This window comes from Mustelus asterias, chromosome 6 (assembly GCF_964213995.1).
Source record: "Mustelus asterias chromosome 6, sMusAst1.hap1.1, whole genome shotgun sequence".
Lineage (NCBI taxonomy): Eukaryota > Metazoa > Chordata > Chondrichthyes > Carcharhiniformes > Triakidae > Mustelus > Mustelus asterias.
The window spans coordinates 80,733,962-80,751,416 of NC_135806.1; the positions used below are offsets into that span (position 1 = coordinate 80,733,962).

Consider the following 17,455-nt stretch of genomic DNA (forward strand, 5'->3'; position numbering starts at 1 on the left):
CTTTATTGGTTTTTGATTCTCCATGCTTAAAGTCATGGGAGATTAGCTCATTAGAAATATGATTATATTTTTTTAAAAAGGCATGGAATGGAAAAAGCTATTCATGGCATTAATTTTCTGGCACAAGTGTCTTCCAATCTTCCTCAAAGCTAAATGAAGCAAAATTCCTTTACAGCAAGATTATTTAATTTTGAGGACCTTCCTTTCCGTGCTCCCATAACTCATGAGTTGTACCACAGGAGATGGCATAATTGTATCTAACTTCGTAATGCTTAATCCTGTAACTAAATATTTAGTTGATATTTATAATGTATTCATTATCCATGCATATCTCAACTGTTTTAATGGGTGTCAATAGCACTCATTAAAGCTTTCTCAGGGGTATGTTTTTCTGCTTTAAATCTTGCTTGGTATATGTTAATTTTATTGTCAGATTCTCCAGCGCTATATCTCCAGTGTAAATGATTAAGCTGCTCTACAGTATTTATCCATCTCTTTTCAACCCTAACAGTTAGGGGAGATTGATGCCTAATTGATGGAGAATAGAGCAGGGGATATGTGGCCAGTGTGTGAAGAAGTAATTGCAGTAGAAGGACATTCACGTGGAGTATGGACACCAGCACAGTCATGTGGGACTAGTCTCCATGCTGTCTTTTACATAACTCCATGTACTATTTTTTTCACAGCTCAGAACCCCAGGCTGTGAAATCACCATTGCTAGTTTTGATTGAAACCTCGCAAATCGATCAACATCCCTCTAGCTATATGTACTGACAATGGACACTGACGCTAACGTTTTGAAAAACCAAACCAACAAAGTGATCCAAGATAAAATGTATCCTAATGAAAATGTGGCAATTGTTAGTTATGCTGGTCTAATTTTGCTGCTGCTGTTTTAAATTAACACAAGAGCACAAATGTACTATAGCATCACATTCAAAACATCAGAATCTGAAAATGACCTGGTAAAACTTGTACTTCATATATAAAAAAATAAGGATTTTATAAAGGACAAGATATTTTGGATGGGGGGTTGGCGGGGGGGGGGGGGGGGGGGGGGGTTTGGGGGAGGAGATTTCCTGCCCCAGCACCTGAAGAATCAAGGGATACCAGCTGCCCTACAGCCATTTTGGAGGAGGGACTTCCGTCTCTCACTCTAGAGGAATCTGACTGACTGGCAACTCTCTAGACTCAGTGGCGCCACTAATAACATTAGTCACTGCTGGAACTGCAGGCAGTCCAGAGATTCTAGGTGCCAGATTCCACCGAGACAGGATGGTGCAGCTGTTCAGGAGGAGGCCCCAGGTGAGAAGGCACAGAGGAATGATCACAAGGCCAGGCAGGGAGGGGAGTACCTGGAGGACAGGGTTTGGGGGTGCGGGGGGGGGGGGGGGGGGGCGGGGGGTGGGGTGGAGAAGAGGGGGTTTCCTGATCAGGAAAGAAGCCAATAATGGAAGTGTCCCCCTCTCCCCCTGCCACCTTTCCCATCCATGGTCTGATAAAGGAGATCTGTTGGGCTTCCCCCATTCCCAGAATTCCTCCTATTGGTGAAAAGATTGCAAGCATGCAGGAAGTTGCCAACTGGCTGCTTTAGTGCCTCAAGTGGGGCCAGGCTGGACGGACTTCCATAAAATTGTGAATAGGTCACAAACAGGCTGGAGGATGGTGGAAAGCTCATTGGCAAGTTTTATGGGCCATCTGCCTATTTATGAAATCCAATTCTATCATTTTGAAACTACGAATTCTGTAATAGTTTGTTACAGTTAGCATTTTGTCACACATGGTTTATTCTATCATTCAGAGAAATGGGTGAGGATCTTTGCCATTTTAGAGCTGTACCATTATGAAACACAACATGCTACTCTTATCTAATCATTTACCGTTCTTGGTTTCCCATTTTGCTTTTGTAATTTGTTAAAAATTGGTCACATGGATTAAGGTTACAAGTAAAAATGAAATCAATTATCCTTGACAGTAGTTATTTCTATCTGCAACAAAGGTCTAGAAAATCCCTAGATTATAGGATTCAGGGGTTTCTATGAAAGCACCAGTTTATACAATGAAAATCAATGAGTGAATGTTTTGAGACAAATTTATGTTTTGCTATACACATATGTTTCTGTCAACAGAAATTCGCAGAGATATAGGCCATAAAATTTTCAGGCCAGGTGCTCGAGATTAGTATTAAGATCCATGTAACTAAGGGGAACATACACACTGCAGCATAACCTCAGGTTACCAAAGGGAGGGAGGTGCTGGGATGGAAGCTTTCAACAAAAACAACTACCACTTACAATTACTACTACTGGGCAATTAGCAATGGGCAATAAATGCTGACATCTGATCAATGAATGAAAAAAATGAGCTTCACGTCTTAAGTGTTAACTTGTCTGTCCTATCCACAGATGCTGACTGATGTGCTGAGTGTTTCCAGTATTTTCTATTCCTATTTCAAATTACTGGCATCTGTACTTCCTCCCCTTTCATTTAATTTGCCTTTAACAGAGAAAAATTAACAAGGCACTTGAAAGGGCAAGAGGAAAAAAATAAATAGAATTGATAAAAGCAATAAGAGAATGAACAATGAGCCATGGTGTGTAGTTAGCGGAGGTGACTGCAAACTTGTTGAAAAAATGGATTTTAACAAGATTTTTAGAAGTTGCAAGTGGAGAGGTGGAGATTTAATGCAAGTGCTCAGAGAGTGGGGAACAATGGTTAAAGGCTCTGTCACAAATAGAGTAAAGGCCAAGGGTAGTAATAACGCTCAAAAGACCAAAGGATTGGAGTTGTGAGGATTTGGGAATGCAAAGGAGAAGTTTGCAGAGATGCATGGAGAGCATGGAGAGATTTGAAGAGGAGGATGAGAATTTTAAATAATTATATTGTGGGACAAGGAGTCAATGAAGGTAAACTGGAACAGGAGTAATAAGTCACTGGATCTTATTGTGGATCAAGGTAGGCAGAACTCAGCTTAAAACAAGTTGGAGGTTATGGAAGATAGAATAAAGTGGCTGGCAAGGGGAACATTGGAAGAAACTTAAGTCGAGAGATGTCAAAATTACAGGCAAGGGTTAAAGCATTGCAGGGGGTGGCAAAGTGGAGGAGGTCATTAGAGGCAGCAGAGGAAGAAGAGAACAATCTTTGGTAAGGGCAGGTTGTGAGATTTGAACATCGATTCAGAGTCAAGCAGGCAGTCAAAGTTTTGCATGCTCTATTTCAACCCAAAAAAGTGGCCAAGGAACATGGCTTGAGATAGTGGAAGGTCTAAACAGATGGCTTTTGCCTTTCTGATGAAGTCAGCAAGCAATCTGACAGCACAGAGGTAGTTCTAAAAGTTAGGTAAATAGAATCTCTACTTCTTCCATTACTTTATGCTTGGAAGCACTGTCACATCTAGTTCTAGCACTGGAATCTTTTACAGAGGGTTAACAAAGTATATGCCTAGGTTTAAAACAAATAGATCTCTTTGTCTGCCTCTGTAATCTATGCATCGAGGGCTGGTTAGCTTAGATGGCTAGCATGTGGTTCATAATAACATCAATGGTGCAGGTTCGATTCTCTTTCCGGTTAAGGTAAACTTGACCTACCTCCTCCCCTTACCCCTAAAGGCAGTGGTAAACTACCACTGACAAAAACTGCCAAGTAAATGGCAATGAACTATGCATTACCTACAATGTCAGTGACAATTAATTCTGTCTAAGGAAGTATCAATACAATAAGGACTTTCAGCAGTACCAGGATAAAAGTTAGGATAGGGCAGCAACTAATAAATAAGGAACTGATTTTTGCACATTTAATTAAGACATGATACAAAACTGTTCTCTACAGTAAAGTAGTGTTGCACATCTTTTAGGAACTGTGATGACATGAATCAGAAATATCACTTAATGGTCTAAAACCATTTGTTTGCTCAACATATATTATCATTAGTGCAATCAAATAACGTTTATTTAGGAAAACTGGCCTAATCTACTGTTCAAGCAATCAATAGTTCTACTTTGTTTCCAATTACTGTCTCTTCAAGAAGAGCAAAATGCCAGGATTTTCAAAGCTTCCCAACAACATAAGAACATAAGAAATAGGAGCAGGAGTAGGCCATCTAGCCCCTCGAGCCTGCCCCGCCATTCAATAAGATCATGGCTGATCTGACGTGGATCAGTACCACTTACCCGCCTGATCCCCATAACCCTTAATTCCCTTACCGATCAGGAATCCATCCATCCGCGCTTTAAACATATTCAGCGAGGTAGCCTCCACCACCTCAGTGGGCAGAGAATTCCAGAGATTCACCACCCTCTGGGAGAAGAAGTTCCTCCTCAACTCTGTCTTAAACCGACCCCCCTTTATTTTGAGGCTGTGTCCTCTAGTTTTAACTTCCTTACTAAGTGGAAAGAATCTCTCCGCCTCCACCCTATCCAGCCCCCGCATTATCTTACAAGTCTCCATAAGATCCCCCCTCATCCTTCTAAACTCCAACGAGTACAAACCCAATCTCCTCAGCCTCTCCTCATAATCCAAACCCCTCATCTCCGGTATCAACCTGGTGAACCTTCTCTGCACTCCCTCCAATGCCAATATATCCTTCCTCATATAAGGGGACCAATACTGCACACAGTATTCCAGCTGCGGCCTCACCAATGCCCTGTACAGGTGCATCAAGACATCCCTGCTTTTATATTCTATCCCCTTCGCAATATAGGCCAACATCCCATTTGCCTTCTTGATCACCTGTTGTACCTGCAGACTGGGCTTTTGCGTCTCATGCACAAGGACCCCCAGGTCCCTTTGCACGGTAGCATGTTTTAATTTGTTTCCATTGAGATAGTAATCCCATTTGTTATTATTTCCTCCAAAGTGTATAACCTCGCATTTCTCAACGTTATACTCCATTTGCCATATCCTCGCCCACTCACTCAGCCTGTCCAAATCTCTCTGCAGATCTTCTCCGTCCTCCACACGATTCACTTTTCCACTTATCTTTGTGTCGTCTGCAAACTTCGTTACCCTACACTCCGTCCCCTCCTCCAGATCATCTATATAAATGGTAAATAGTTGCGGCCCGAGTACCGATCCCTGCGGCACGCCACTAGTTACCTTCCTCCAACCGGAAAAACACCCATTTATTCCGACTCTTTGCTTCCTGTCGGATAGCCAGTCCCCAATCCACTTTAACACACTACCCCCAACTCCGTGTGCCCTAATCTTCTTCAGTAGCCTTTTATGGGGCACCTTATCAAACGCCTTTTGGAAATCCAAAAACACCAAAATCCAAAAACATGATGTGACACGGCGAGGATATGTGAGTTGCACTGTTTGCAAACAAACATTACAGAAAAACCAGAAAGTCTAGTCAGAGCTTTAGCTCATTGCCCAAAGCTTCTGGTCAGAGTCAGAGCCCCTGGGTCCATCGCTGATCAGAAAGAAATCTATGCACTTATCTGGATACATTGAAAATGCTCCAATTTATAATTTTTTTAACTCCATTCTTAAAGTTACAAATGCGTAGAGTGGACCGGGCAAACTCGAATCCATCTCCTTATAGAATAGAATCCCTGCAGTGCAGGAGGAGACCATTTGGCCCATCGAATCTGCACCGACAACAATCCCACCTAGGCCCTATCCTGGTAACCCCACATATTTACCCTGCTTATCCCTCTAACCTACGCATCTTGGGTCACGAAGGAGCAACGCACCTAACCCACACATCTTTGGACTACGGGAGGAAACCGGAGCACCCGGAGGAAACCCATGCAAACACAGAGGACGTGCAAATTCCACACAGACAGTGACCCAAGCCGGGAATCAAACTCAGGTCCCTGGCGCTGTGAGGCAGCAATGCTAACCACTGTGCCACTTTGCCTTGCTTGCTTCAAAACCAAATTCCAATTGAATCCAATTCATGGTCCCCACAAGAGAGGCAAACAAGATCCAAGCTCACAAGATAAAATATTGCAGCCCATCTTGGACTTGATCTGACGTTTGAGTTTAGCGAAAGTGAATGCTCCAACTTCTGATCCATGATGCAGCAGAATTCCCTCAGTGCAGGAATCCTTGCGGGGCAGTGAAGAGAATGAGCACAGAAGCCGCATCCCCTTTTATGGCACTAGATGCCATTTAACAAGTTTAAAGGCACGGTATGAATGTTCGTGAATGGGTGAATAGGTAGGAAGACAGAGTGGGGAGGTGGGTGAGATAAGTGGGTCGGGTGAGATGGTAGGTGGGTAAGGTGGCAGGTGTTTTTATTATTTCACAGTATGGACATTGCTGGCTAGGCCAGCATTTTATTGTCCATCCCTAATTGTCTTTGAGGTGGTAGATGGGCAGATGAGTAGGGATGGTCGGTGTTTAATGTAACAGGATAGCAATTGATTGGCAAAAGAGTCAAAGGTGACTTGAGGAATAAGTTATTTTATGCAGCCAGAAGCTAGAATCTGGAATGCACTGTCTGAGAATGTGGTGGAGGCAATGAGGAGTGGCTCCAGCTGAGTAGCTCTTTTTTTATACTTTTCCAATTCAATCAAATCAAATCCAATTCAGAGTCTCAACAAGTTGAGACATTTCAGATCCAGGCTGACAAGACAGGGCGAGCGGCTGAGTAGCTCTTGCATAGGGCCAGCATAGGCACGGCGGGCCGAATGGTGTCCTGTATTGTAACTATTTCGTAATGCAGTAAGTGTGTTGACTGGTGAAAGAATTTAATAGCGGTTAAATAGTGTGAAAGAGCGTTTTTTTCATTAATTGACTGTTGTAAGTGCAGATACTGTCGGGGGGGTTTCCAGACTCTGATTAAAAGGAACTGCTCTCTGGTCGAATTTCGGAAATAAGTCGGCTTCCAAATGATTTCTGAACAATATTTGATTGGTCCTGTTAGACGAGACCCATGTAACTCATGATTAGACAGAGATAATCCCTAAAGGTGGCCCGCTTTGATGTTTGTGGTGAAAACGAGTGGAGCCCGCTTCAGAAGTATGAAAGGTAGCAAGCAGCATTTCACTTCTGGCAACAGATGCTGCTTTGCAAAGTTGTCAGTGTGGTTTGCTTTTTGGAGGTGGGAAGGCGGGGGTCAATAATGAGACTGCAGATTGTTTCACATCCTGATTGTAAAGGCAGCAGAAAGTGTGTGCAGCGCAGTGCCTGATGTCGATGCCCCTGTTACATTGAGGTGCAGAATTCACTGCTCAGTGGCCGAGGCCCCAGTCACTCCTCTCGCCTGTGCCCCGGAGTCTGGGCTGCAAACTCCGAGCTCCCCATCCAGCAGCCCCCATTCACAGTGTATTATCCGGCACGGATAGAGACGGAGGGAAGGGTGAAGGCGAATGAATGATACAGGAACATTTGACACTGTTGTAACTGGGCACTGAATCCTGCATTTGTTACCCTGCCATTCAGTAACTTGCACTGAACTCGCACAGTGTCAGAGCCGAGCAAAGAGTAAACTTACCCCCAGCTCCCTGTTCAGGCACCAGGCGTCTCTTCAGCGACCACCAGCCCCCCTGGTGCAGACATCCATTCACAGCAAAACTCAATAAAAACTCCTCCTGTCAGTCCCAAAGTTTTGACAGCGGAAATTCAACGGTGGGAGCTGAGTGACAGCCACACCAACCAATCACCGCCAGCAACTTGAAATTACACCAGCCACGAACCAATTACATTACAGAGGCGGGGCTCCCTCTGGCCAATCAGCAGACACTGCTGGACAGGACGAGTTACTAGTTTCTCTCTGCAGTTAAAGAGTTTGGACTGAATCCTTTCTGAAACACTTTGCCTTCTTAGCACAAGACCCAGGCAGTAAACCACGGAAAATGTGAAAGGAGCTTTGTACAAACTGATTGAGGTCAAACACTGGGGAAACAACCGGACCTGCACAGAATACATCCGTCTGAAATCGAGGGGAGGCAAACAGTGGTAGAAATAGAAACACAAAATCTATAAAAGGAAAGACATTTCGGGGCCCTTGGTCGACTAACAATTGCATTGTAGACGATTGTTTATGTTCTGTTCTCCTGTTGCCCCTTTTTTTCTCAGTGCAAAACTGCTTAGTTGCCATTGACATTTCGAGTGTTAATGGGGCTGTGTCGCCATCAAAGTTAAAGGCAAAATAATGCGGATGCTGGAATCTGAAAAAGTGAAAATGTTGGAAAATCTCAGCAGGTCTGACAGCATCTGAGCTAATATTTCGAGTCTGGATGACCCCCTAGTCAGAACCCAGTGGAGGGTCATCTAGACGCGAAACATCGGCTCTATTCTCTCTCCACAGATGCCCTCAGACTTGCTTAGGTTTTCCAGCATTTTCGGTTTTTGTTCACCATCAAAGAGATTTGCAAGTTACTTCACGACTCCTTTTACTTACACAAATCATTAAAAACGCGCACACACACATTCGGGATCCCAGGTTTTATATAAATAACGATTTAAAAACAGCTGGTGCCAAGTCCCTTAGAATACTTGAGCCAATTTTGGCTGCTGTAATTTCGAAAGGATGTCAAGATCACGGAGAAGTTCTAGAAGAGCTTTAGTAAAATGACGACAAGGATGAGGAATCGTTACAAACTGGGACTGTTTTCACCAGAACAGAAGTTAAGACCAATGTGTTTGAAGTTATAAGATGAGCTAAAAAGAGGGAAAATTATTTCAACTCGTTGGTATCATGAACACTTTAATCACAGCAAACGGTTCCTCTTCAAAGACTAAGAACATTCTGGAAAAAATTGTGTTTTAAAAGACACTTCCTTAAAGTGCTAATGCAAGAACTGCTTTTTTGGAGAGAAATCCATTTACAACGAAATGTAATTAAGCAGCTTTAAAGAAGCTGGAAACTTTTTGAATCAGTGTACAAAGAATAGTATATGTCTCTGAAACAAATGCCTGGAAAATTATGTTTTAAAGTGAGGTTTATACCTAAACTGATACATACCTCGATACAAGTTTCATGTGCCTCCCACTGCATGGAAAAGGGCAGGAGAAGCCATTTTTGAGATCAGGTTACAGGCTTCCCTCAAATCAATGAACATCACAGACAGATAGCTGCTTAGCTTTGCGAGCTGTCATAGCCAGTTGAGGGAAGGAAACAGTCTCTAGTTGGAGAGATGCATCCTGCAGCCTATTATGGATTCCAGTACATTTATCCCTGCATGAACAGGGAGAAGAGGAATCATCAAATCAGACTTTACTGCAAGTGATGAATTTAAGAAACTCTCTAAAAACCAAGGGAAGCGCTTGAAGACAGGCACTCCAAGTTACTATTGGGCACATCCTTGAATAGAAGAATAAAAAAATGTTTTAAAATGTGAAATCTTGACATGTCATTCTTTCTGGAAGTTTAAATTTCTTCTTCAACATCATCAGTCACTACAGAGATTGTAAAAACATGTATGATGAATCAAATTGTCTACTTTCATGCTATAAATTGATGCGAGGAAAGTGTGGTAATGCAACCAGTGACACAAATTCTATGCTAGACTTTTCCAATATCCTTCTTAACAGCCTTAAACACCGAATTAGCCAAAATTCAAATACATTTGTCCTGTACTACTCACTCATCACACTATTCTTGCTAATGTTCATTAGCTTGCTGTCCCCAAAACTTTAAACTTAAAATCATCATTCTCATCTTCAAATCTCTCCATGCCATGACTTTGTCCCATATCTTCACAACATGTGCTAGTCTTATGTCTGCTTATGCATTCTTCAGAACTCCAATTCAGGCTCCGAGTGGAGCTCCTCTTCCTTTATCCCACCAATAATGCCTAGAGTGAGAGAGAGGAGCTGCTCTCTGCTTCTGCTGTTTCTGGACCCCTTATCCACCCCCCACCCCCCCCCCCCCTCCACCACTCCCCCCAAATCACCCCTCATAAATTCGTAAGATATAGGAGCAGAATTAGGCCATTCAGCCCATCGAGTCTGCTCCACCATTCAATCATGGCTGATATGTTCTTCATCCCCATTTTCCTGCCTTCTCCCCATAACCTTTCAACCTATTATCAATTAAAAATCTGTCCAACTCCTCCTTAAATTTACTCACTGTCCCAGCATCCACCACATTTTGGGGTAGCGAATTCTACAGATTCACAACCTTTTGAGAGTAGTTTCTCCTCAACTCACCTTTAACTGTCCCCCTTACATCCTTTGGTGCCCAGAATTAGAAGTATAGTCACAGTGGGATTGAAATGTTTTATATACGTTTGGCAAAACTGCTTGGCTTTTGTACTCTAATGCCTCTGCTTCTTTGCAACAAATGTGCCCGGACTGCCCGGATCCACAACAGTTCGCCTACTGCCGCAACTGGTCCACAGCAGATACCATCCCCCTGGCCCTGCATTCAACCCTGGAACACCATGATAACAAAGACATCTATGTCAGACTCCTTTTTATTGACTACAGCTCTGCCTTCAACACAATTATTCCGATGAAACCCATCTCCAAACTCTGTGGCCTGGGCCTCGGCTCCTCCCTCTGCGACTGGATCCTGTACTTCCTAACCGACAGACCACAATCAGTAAGGATAGGCAACAACACCTCCTCCATGATCATCCCCAATAGCGGTGCCCCACAAGGCTGTGATCTCAGCTCCCTACTATACTCCTTATACGCCTATGACTGTATGGCCAAATTCTCCTCCAACTCGATTTTCAGGTTTGCTGACGACACCACTGTAATGGATCAGATTTCAAACAATTACGAGATAGAGTACAGGAATGAGATAGAGAATCTCATGAACTTGTGCAGCGATAATAATCTCTCCCTCAATGTCAACAAAACAAAGGAGATTGTCATCAACTTCAGGAAGTGTAGTGGAGCACATGCCCCTGTCTACATCAATGGGGACCCGAAATAGAAAGGGTTGAGAGCTTCAAGTTTTTAGGTGTCCAGATCACCAACAGCCAGTCCTGGTCCCCTCATGCCAACACTATAGTTAAGAAAGTCCACCAACGCCTCTACTTTCTCAGAAGGCTAAGGAAATTTGGCATGTCAGCTACAATTCTCACCACCTTTCACAGATGCACCATAGAAAGCATTCTTTCTGGTTGTATTACAGCTTAGTATGGCACCTGCTCTGCCCAAGACTGCAAGGAACTACAAAAGGTTGTGAATGTAGCCGAATCCATCATGCAAACCAGCCTCCCATCCATTGTCTCTGTCTACACTTCCCGCGGTCTTGGCAAAGCAGCCAGCATAATTAAGGACCCCACGCACCCAGGACATTCTCTCTTCCACCTTCTTCCATTGGGAAAAAGACACAAAAGTCTGAGGTCACGTACCAACTGACTTAAGAACAGCTTCTTCCCTGCTGCCATCAGACTTTTGAATGGACCTACCTTGCATTAAGTTGATTTTTCTCTACACCTTAGCTATGACTGTAACACTACATTCTGCACTCTCTCATTTCTTTCTCTATGAACGGCATGCTTTGTCTGTATAGCACACAAGAAACAATACTTTTCACTGTATGTTAATACATGTGACAATAATAAATCAAATCAAATCAAAATCAATCAAATCAAAGACATCCAAAAGACTTGAATCTCAAGCACTGCAAACAACAATCCCTTGTACAGATGAGAATATTTTGAACAAACAATGACAGACGCGATTGGTGCATGACTCTTGGTTTCAAATTCAAGATTAAAAATGGCAAAAAATTCCAGTAAATTAACACCACTTTCTGCAACAACGTGCTAGTTCTATCCACTCAAATGGGCTTTGTTGATAGAAAAATGTACACTTTGCACTGAATAATAGATTGTTTTTCATTTAAAATCAAAACTAACCACACTTACAAATGCCCAGAATGGACAACGCCCAAACAGAACAGTCCACGAGAGAAGCAAGAAAGAAAGAAATCTGGCTCGTTTGCTTGGCCAATGATTGCTGTCATTCAGAACTGCACAATCATTGGTTGAGTAGCCTGTCAATCAGGAAAGTAGCTAATTTGGCATGTAAACCATTCCAATTGACAGGCTACTGAGACTGTGCCCTCCTCAAACATGGGCCCCAGTATTTTGCAGCTTGTGCAGCCCCCTCTCTCAGGCTCTGATGGTATCAAAGTCAGTAAGAAGTCTCACAACACCAGGTTAAAGTCCAAGAGGTTTATTTGGTAGCAAAAGCTTTTGGAGCGCTGCTCCTTCATCAGGTAAGTGGGAGTTCTGTTCACAAACAGGGCATATAAAGGCACAAACTCAATTTACAAAATAATGCAGCGCTCCAAAAGCTAGTGGCTTTTGCTACCAAATAAACCTGTTGGACTTTAACCTGGTGTTGTGAGACATCTTACAGCGTTTACCCCAGTCCAACGCCAGCATCTCCACATCATGGTATCAAAGTCTTCAGCATCCTCAGGCACATTCTGGAATTCCTATCTCAAATCCCTTTTTTCACTTCTTTCTTAATCTTTAAAAATCCTCTCAAAATCCATCTTCTTTCACTTTTTTAAACTTTCACGATTGTTCAACATTTCCCCCTCTGTAAAACAACTTGAAACATTCTTTCATGTTTTTAGTCTCACACTGCAAATATATTATTCCAAATCTACAGAAAATACAACTGCTGAACTTTTGGGTGAGGCTGTTTTGGAAATAAAACGCACCAATACAGAAACAGGTTGCAACTTAGTAAGGTACGTTGTTGTGGGGTAAATTGAGATGGCCGGTACTGTCTTTAACTATAGACAATACAAAACTCACAAGGTAGATATCTCGGTCTAAAGACGTAACATTTATTTAACAAAAACACAACAAGCAGCTGCTCAGAGATCACCAAAAAGGTTAAGCAGCTCTGGATAGAGTGACAGAACCTCTCCGATGAATCTGACGTTTACAATCAAAAACAGATCAATTATAGTTTTTTCTTATCAATTATTCCTGCCTTACATTAGTTTAAAATCAATTACATTTAGTATACACACATTAGTAATAATCTTTGACATTCACTCAGCCAATTGCATTCTACCATCCAGTATAATGATGTCTCATTTGTCCATTTAATCCAGATGCACAGCCCCATCTTGGATAAAGTCACTTCCTGATTGCCTGGTTACCCGAGACGCTTGCTACAAGGGTCAAAGTGGACGTTCCCACCGGATCATTGCCAACCTGGATGAACACCTGATCCTGCGTCCAGGCATGTACTTATCCTAAGTCTAGACAATGAATTGAGCCTAGTCATAATGTTGCAAGATCTGTTCCCTCACCAGAAAATTTTGATAGGAATTTCACTAACTATAGTTCTGGTCTGAACTCTTCGTCTTTACCATTATCCCTTGTGGTAACCTGCTTTTGGTTAAAGTGAACAATGATTCATATAATACTTAAAATACATTTAAAATATCAATCTATGTTTTAAAATCATAATGATTTGTTCAATTCCCTTACTGCATCCACATGTGTGTAAAAAATTAGCCTCATTGGCTTACTAACTTTGTTTCAAGGATCTTTTAACACTTCACTGGTAGTCTTGTCAGTGTCTAAATATTTTCTGTTATGTACCTCATTAACGAGTTAGAAACTTCCCACTTCAGTACGTAACCACACCCAGCTTAAAACATAATAACTAAAAACAAACCATTTGCACAAATATTCTGGAAGTGAATACTTCCAGAGACAGAATTCCACAGACTTGCCAGAATGATACCCAGGGTTTTACCACATTATATACCACAAGATGCCATTGTCAACTGTGCAATAATACATCCCGTCAAAAATTTACATCTTCTTCAATTAGGGCTATTGATCTGACAGTAAAAGCATTTCCTGTCAATGCTGATGATGCACACCAAATTGATGTGTTGTGGGTGCCGTAATATGACATTGCTCTGGAAGACCAAAGTCAGTGCTAAACACAGCGAGACACAAAACATGTAACATTTTCTGAGAAAGAATCAGGTTAATTAATGAACATTTGTCACACTGGCTGGCAAGATTCAAACATAACTATTGAAAAAAAGATGGGTGTTAACTACCTTGCCTGCTTTATATTTTTTGCAAAGTTTTCTTCATCACCCTAAATAATTTCAACCTCTCTACAGTATTTGGGTATGTCACAAACTGCCATTTATAAACAATGAAAACATTTTAAAGCACCTGTGAAGAGATGGGAAGAATGCGATGTATCAAGACTGCTTAATTTGAAGAACAAAACAGATACAATAAAGGTAGGTAATCCAACTTTGTTATTCTACACGCTTACCATACAGCAGGAACATGACAAATGAGTAAAATGTAAGAGATTAGTAAGCTTCCTGGTTTCAGAGAGGATAGATGTAGTGGAGGTTAGATCTTGTAAACTTTCAAATCTCCAATGAGTAACGTGGCTTGCACTTCCTGCTGTATTTGTACCCAAAAACAATTGTATTCTGGGCATGAAAGAAAAACACAGCCTAAAATGTCAAATACTTTTTGGGCATAAGTGAACTCTTATCACTGAATTTCCTTGCTGCCACAGATGTTCATGTCAGAACTTATCTCCATCCACAAAACTCAGCCAAACTTGAAAATTGGCTGGTTCAGAGGATTTTCTCAAAATGGGTCCTGATTCTCGCGCATGCTAGCAGCATTGCTGCAGTAGCATTGAAAGTATATTCATCATTGTCACTGCAAACATACTTAAAATGCATTTGGCGATTTGGAACATTAAATATGGATCTCTCTCTGGTTTGAACTTGCTTTATCTTCTAATAGAGGTGGGGGGAACAGGAAAAAGAGAACCAGAAACATGAGACCCAGGGCACAACTCCATCTCAGTTGCAGGTACTCAGACCAGAGAGTTTATTAGTCTTGACTGGCATTCAGTGAGTTGGCTAAAGGGCTGACTGTGTAATGGCTTCGCTCTACAAAGACAGCCTTCAGCCAACTATGCTACTGTTCTATGAAGACTTGGAAATTAAGGTAAGCATGGCTCTCAACTCCTATAGTTCCACACCTTTCCAGTCATCATCAGGGATATCTGCAGGATTAATCAAGAGGTTGTGGGAATCTGCACACAGAAGATAATTGATATATCAGCCATGGGCCTTCCCAGTCCATTAAGCTGGAACGGTCACAGAGGAGAATAGACAGAGGTCATTACGTTTTTATTGAATTTCTGGATTCTGCAGCGCATTGGGCACAAGTGATAGAGTGCATGTGGTAATAAGGTCTCAAGGTACTACAAGTTCAAAAATGGCTACCACCTAATGTTCATTTGGTTTGTATATTGCAAATCCACACACAACATGTGCATGCTTGTCGTGGTGCTCATTGTCTGCAACTCAATAATCACACGTGTATTCTGCAGTAGGTACCTATTGGAAGGATGGATATAGGTGAGTAAGACTTATGCCTAGCTGTTGTGGCTCAGAATGCCTTTTTGTATCCTTAGACAGTTACATTAGGTAAAATGGATATAGAGGGATATGGGCCAAATGTGGGCAATTGGGACTGGCTTACTCCAAATAAACACTTTCCTAGCTTGACTGATCCGAGCTCTCTCCAATGCTAATGTAAAGGAGATAGAGTTATGATCACTATCCCCAAAATGCTCTCCCACTAAGAGATCTGACACCTGCCCAGGTTCATTCCCTCATACCAAATCAAGTACAGCATCTCCTCTTGAAGGCTTATCCACATCCTGTGTCAGGAAGCCCTCCTGAACACACCCAACAAACTCCCCCCCATCTAAACCCCTTACCCTACTTCATTAGCTGTGAAGTGCTGGTGACATCTTCTGGTTGTAAAAATTACTGTATAGATCTCATTTTCTTTATTGATGGAAAAAAGTACAATTGGCCCGTCAAATGTAAAGCTGTACATTTTACTAGGCTATAAATGATCATTTCTGTATGAATACCTCAGACAGGTACACCCCTTGATCTAAGTATAGATGGGAAGGGAGCACAAGAGGCTTGTTATCCACCCATTGCTCTTCCTTTGGTCTATCTCTTCATTCTGCAAAAACATAAGGAAGGAGGAATGGTATCCGCCAACACTGTGGGCAAATTAAAAAATGAAATTTTGTCAACACTTGACACAATGTCATTTAAGCGGTTATTGGATAGGCACATGGAGCACACCAGGATGGTAGGGAGTGGGATAGCTTGATCTTGGTTTCAGATGAAGGTCGGCACAACATCGTGGGCCGAAGGGCCTGTTCTGTGCTGTACTGTTCTATGTTCTATGTTCTAATGTATCCTGACCACCTAAGTGGAAATAAGCAAGAAAAAATGAAAGATAATCATTTGCTGATGCCAATCTCACTGTTGGAGCTTTGTACATTGAATGGAAAGGCACTAAAGACTGTCGAGGCTGAAGGGTGTATCCTATGACCCAGTAAGCCAGTGGTTCCCAAACTTTTTTCACTGGGCCGCACTTTCGGAATAAAAATTTGCTCGCGCCACACCGAATTTTTTATTGATAAGAAATACATTCAAAAACAAAAAGAAACAACTCCTAGCAGTGCTTGATTCATAACATAGAACACAACTACTTTATAATATGATCATGGGACATCCAGAAAGTATAAAACAATGCAGCTACATAAAAGCATGATTCATTCCCAAAATATACTTATAGACGAGCCTCTTACATATGTAACCTTAAGTATACAAACTCAATGAGAGGTGTGAGCTTGTTTTTGTCGGGTAATCTCATTTATATTAGGTCTAATTTAAGACAAACAAACTCTCGTCTCCTCATCAACACAAAGAAGCCTTTCTCTTTTCTGGTCTTTGATATTTGTCAGAGCTGAAACTCCCTGTTCACAACAATATGTTGTGGAGAACTGTAGAAGAATAGCTAATGCTCTTGAAGAGATGTGTGGATACTGTTTCTGGTTGTATATCCAAAAAGAGTCCAGTGGCATACTCCCGTGTTTCATTTTCAAGGTGCGATCACTCGAAATACAGGCCATTTCCTCCTCCTCATCCAATGTCAGACCTGAAGAGCTGGAATTCGCAAAGGGGTCTCTAACCCAGTCGAATTTTTCTGTAGACAATGATGGGAAGTAATAATCAATCTTTTCTACCACTGTTGCAAGATGTTCCTGTATGAGGCTGTACAATTCATTGCTCATTTTAAAACTTTTTACCAGTGGGAACCTTGAGGTTATGTTGCATCGCTCTTCTGAGCCAGAGCTGAAGCTTTTTTTTGAATGCAGTTAGTTTGTCTGTAGTTGTGAGGATATTGCCATCGCGGCCTTGCATACTGGCATTGAGCACATTCAACTGGGAAAAGATATCGGCCAAATATGCCAGCTTTGCACACCAGTCATTGTTATCCAGTTGAGAGGACAATGGGTTCCCTTCTTGTTCCAAAAATTCTCTTAATTCGTTCTTCAGTTCCAACACTCGATTTAAAACTTTTCCGCGGGACATCCAGCGAACCTCCGAGTGCAGAATTAGGCATTGATGTTTTGATTCCATATCTTTGCAGCGTTGAGCAAATAACCGTGCCTTTAGTGGTTTTGCTTTGATGAAGTTCACAATGCG

At 42.0% G+C, this 17,455-nt stretch overlaps 1 protein-coding gene across 1 annotated transcript in view; it reads right to left on the reverse strand.

Moving 5' to 3' along the window:
- LOC144494954 (tumor necrosis factor alpha-induced protein 8) overlaps positions 1 to 7,558 on the reverse strand; it is a 118,961-nt gene extending 111,403 nt beyond the window's left edge. Inside the window, exon 1 of the mRNA XM_078214612.1 lies at positions 7,442 to 7,558. The gene's annotated coding sequence lies outside the window, so the exon portion shown is untranslated. The remainder of the gene's footprint in view (positions 1 to 7,441) is intronic.
- Positions 7,559 to 17,455: the final 9,897 nt, after the last annotated feature.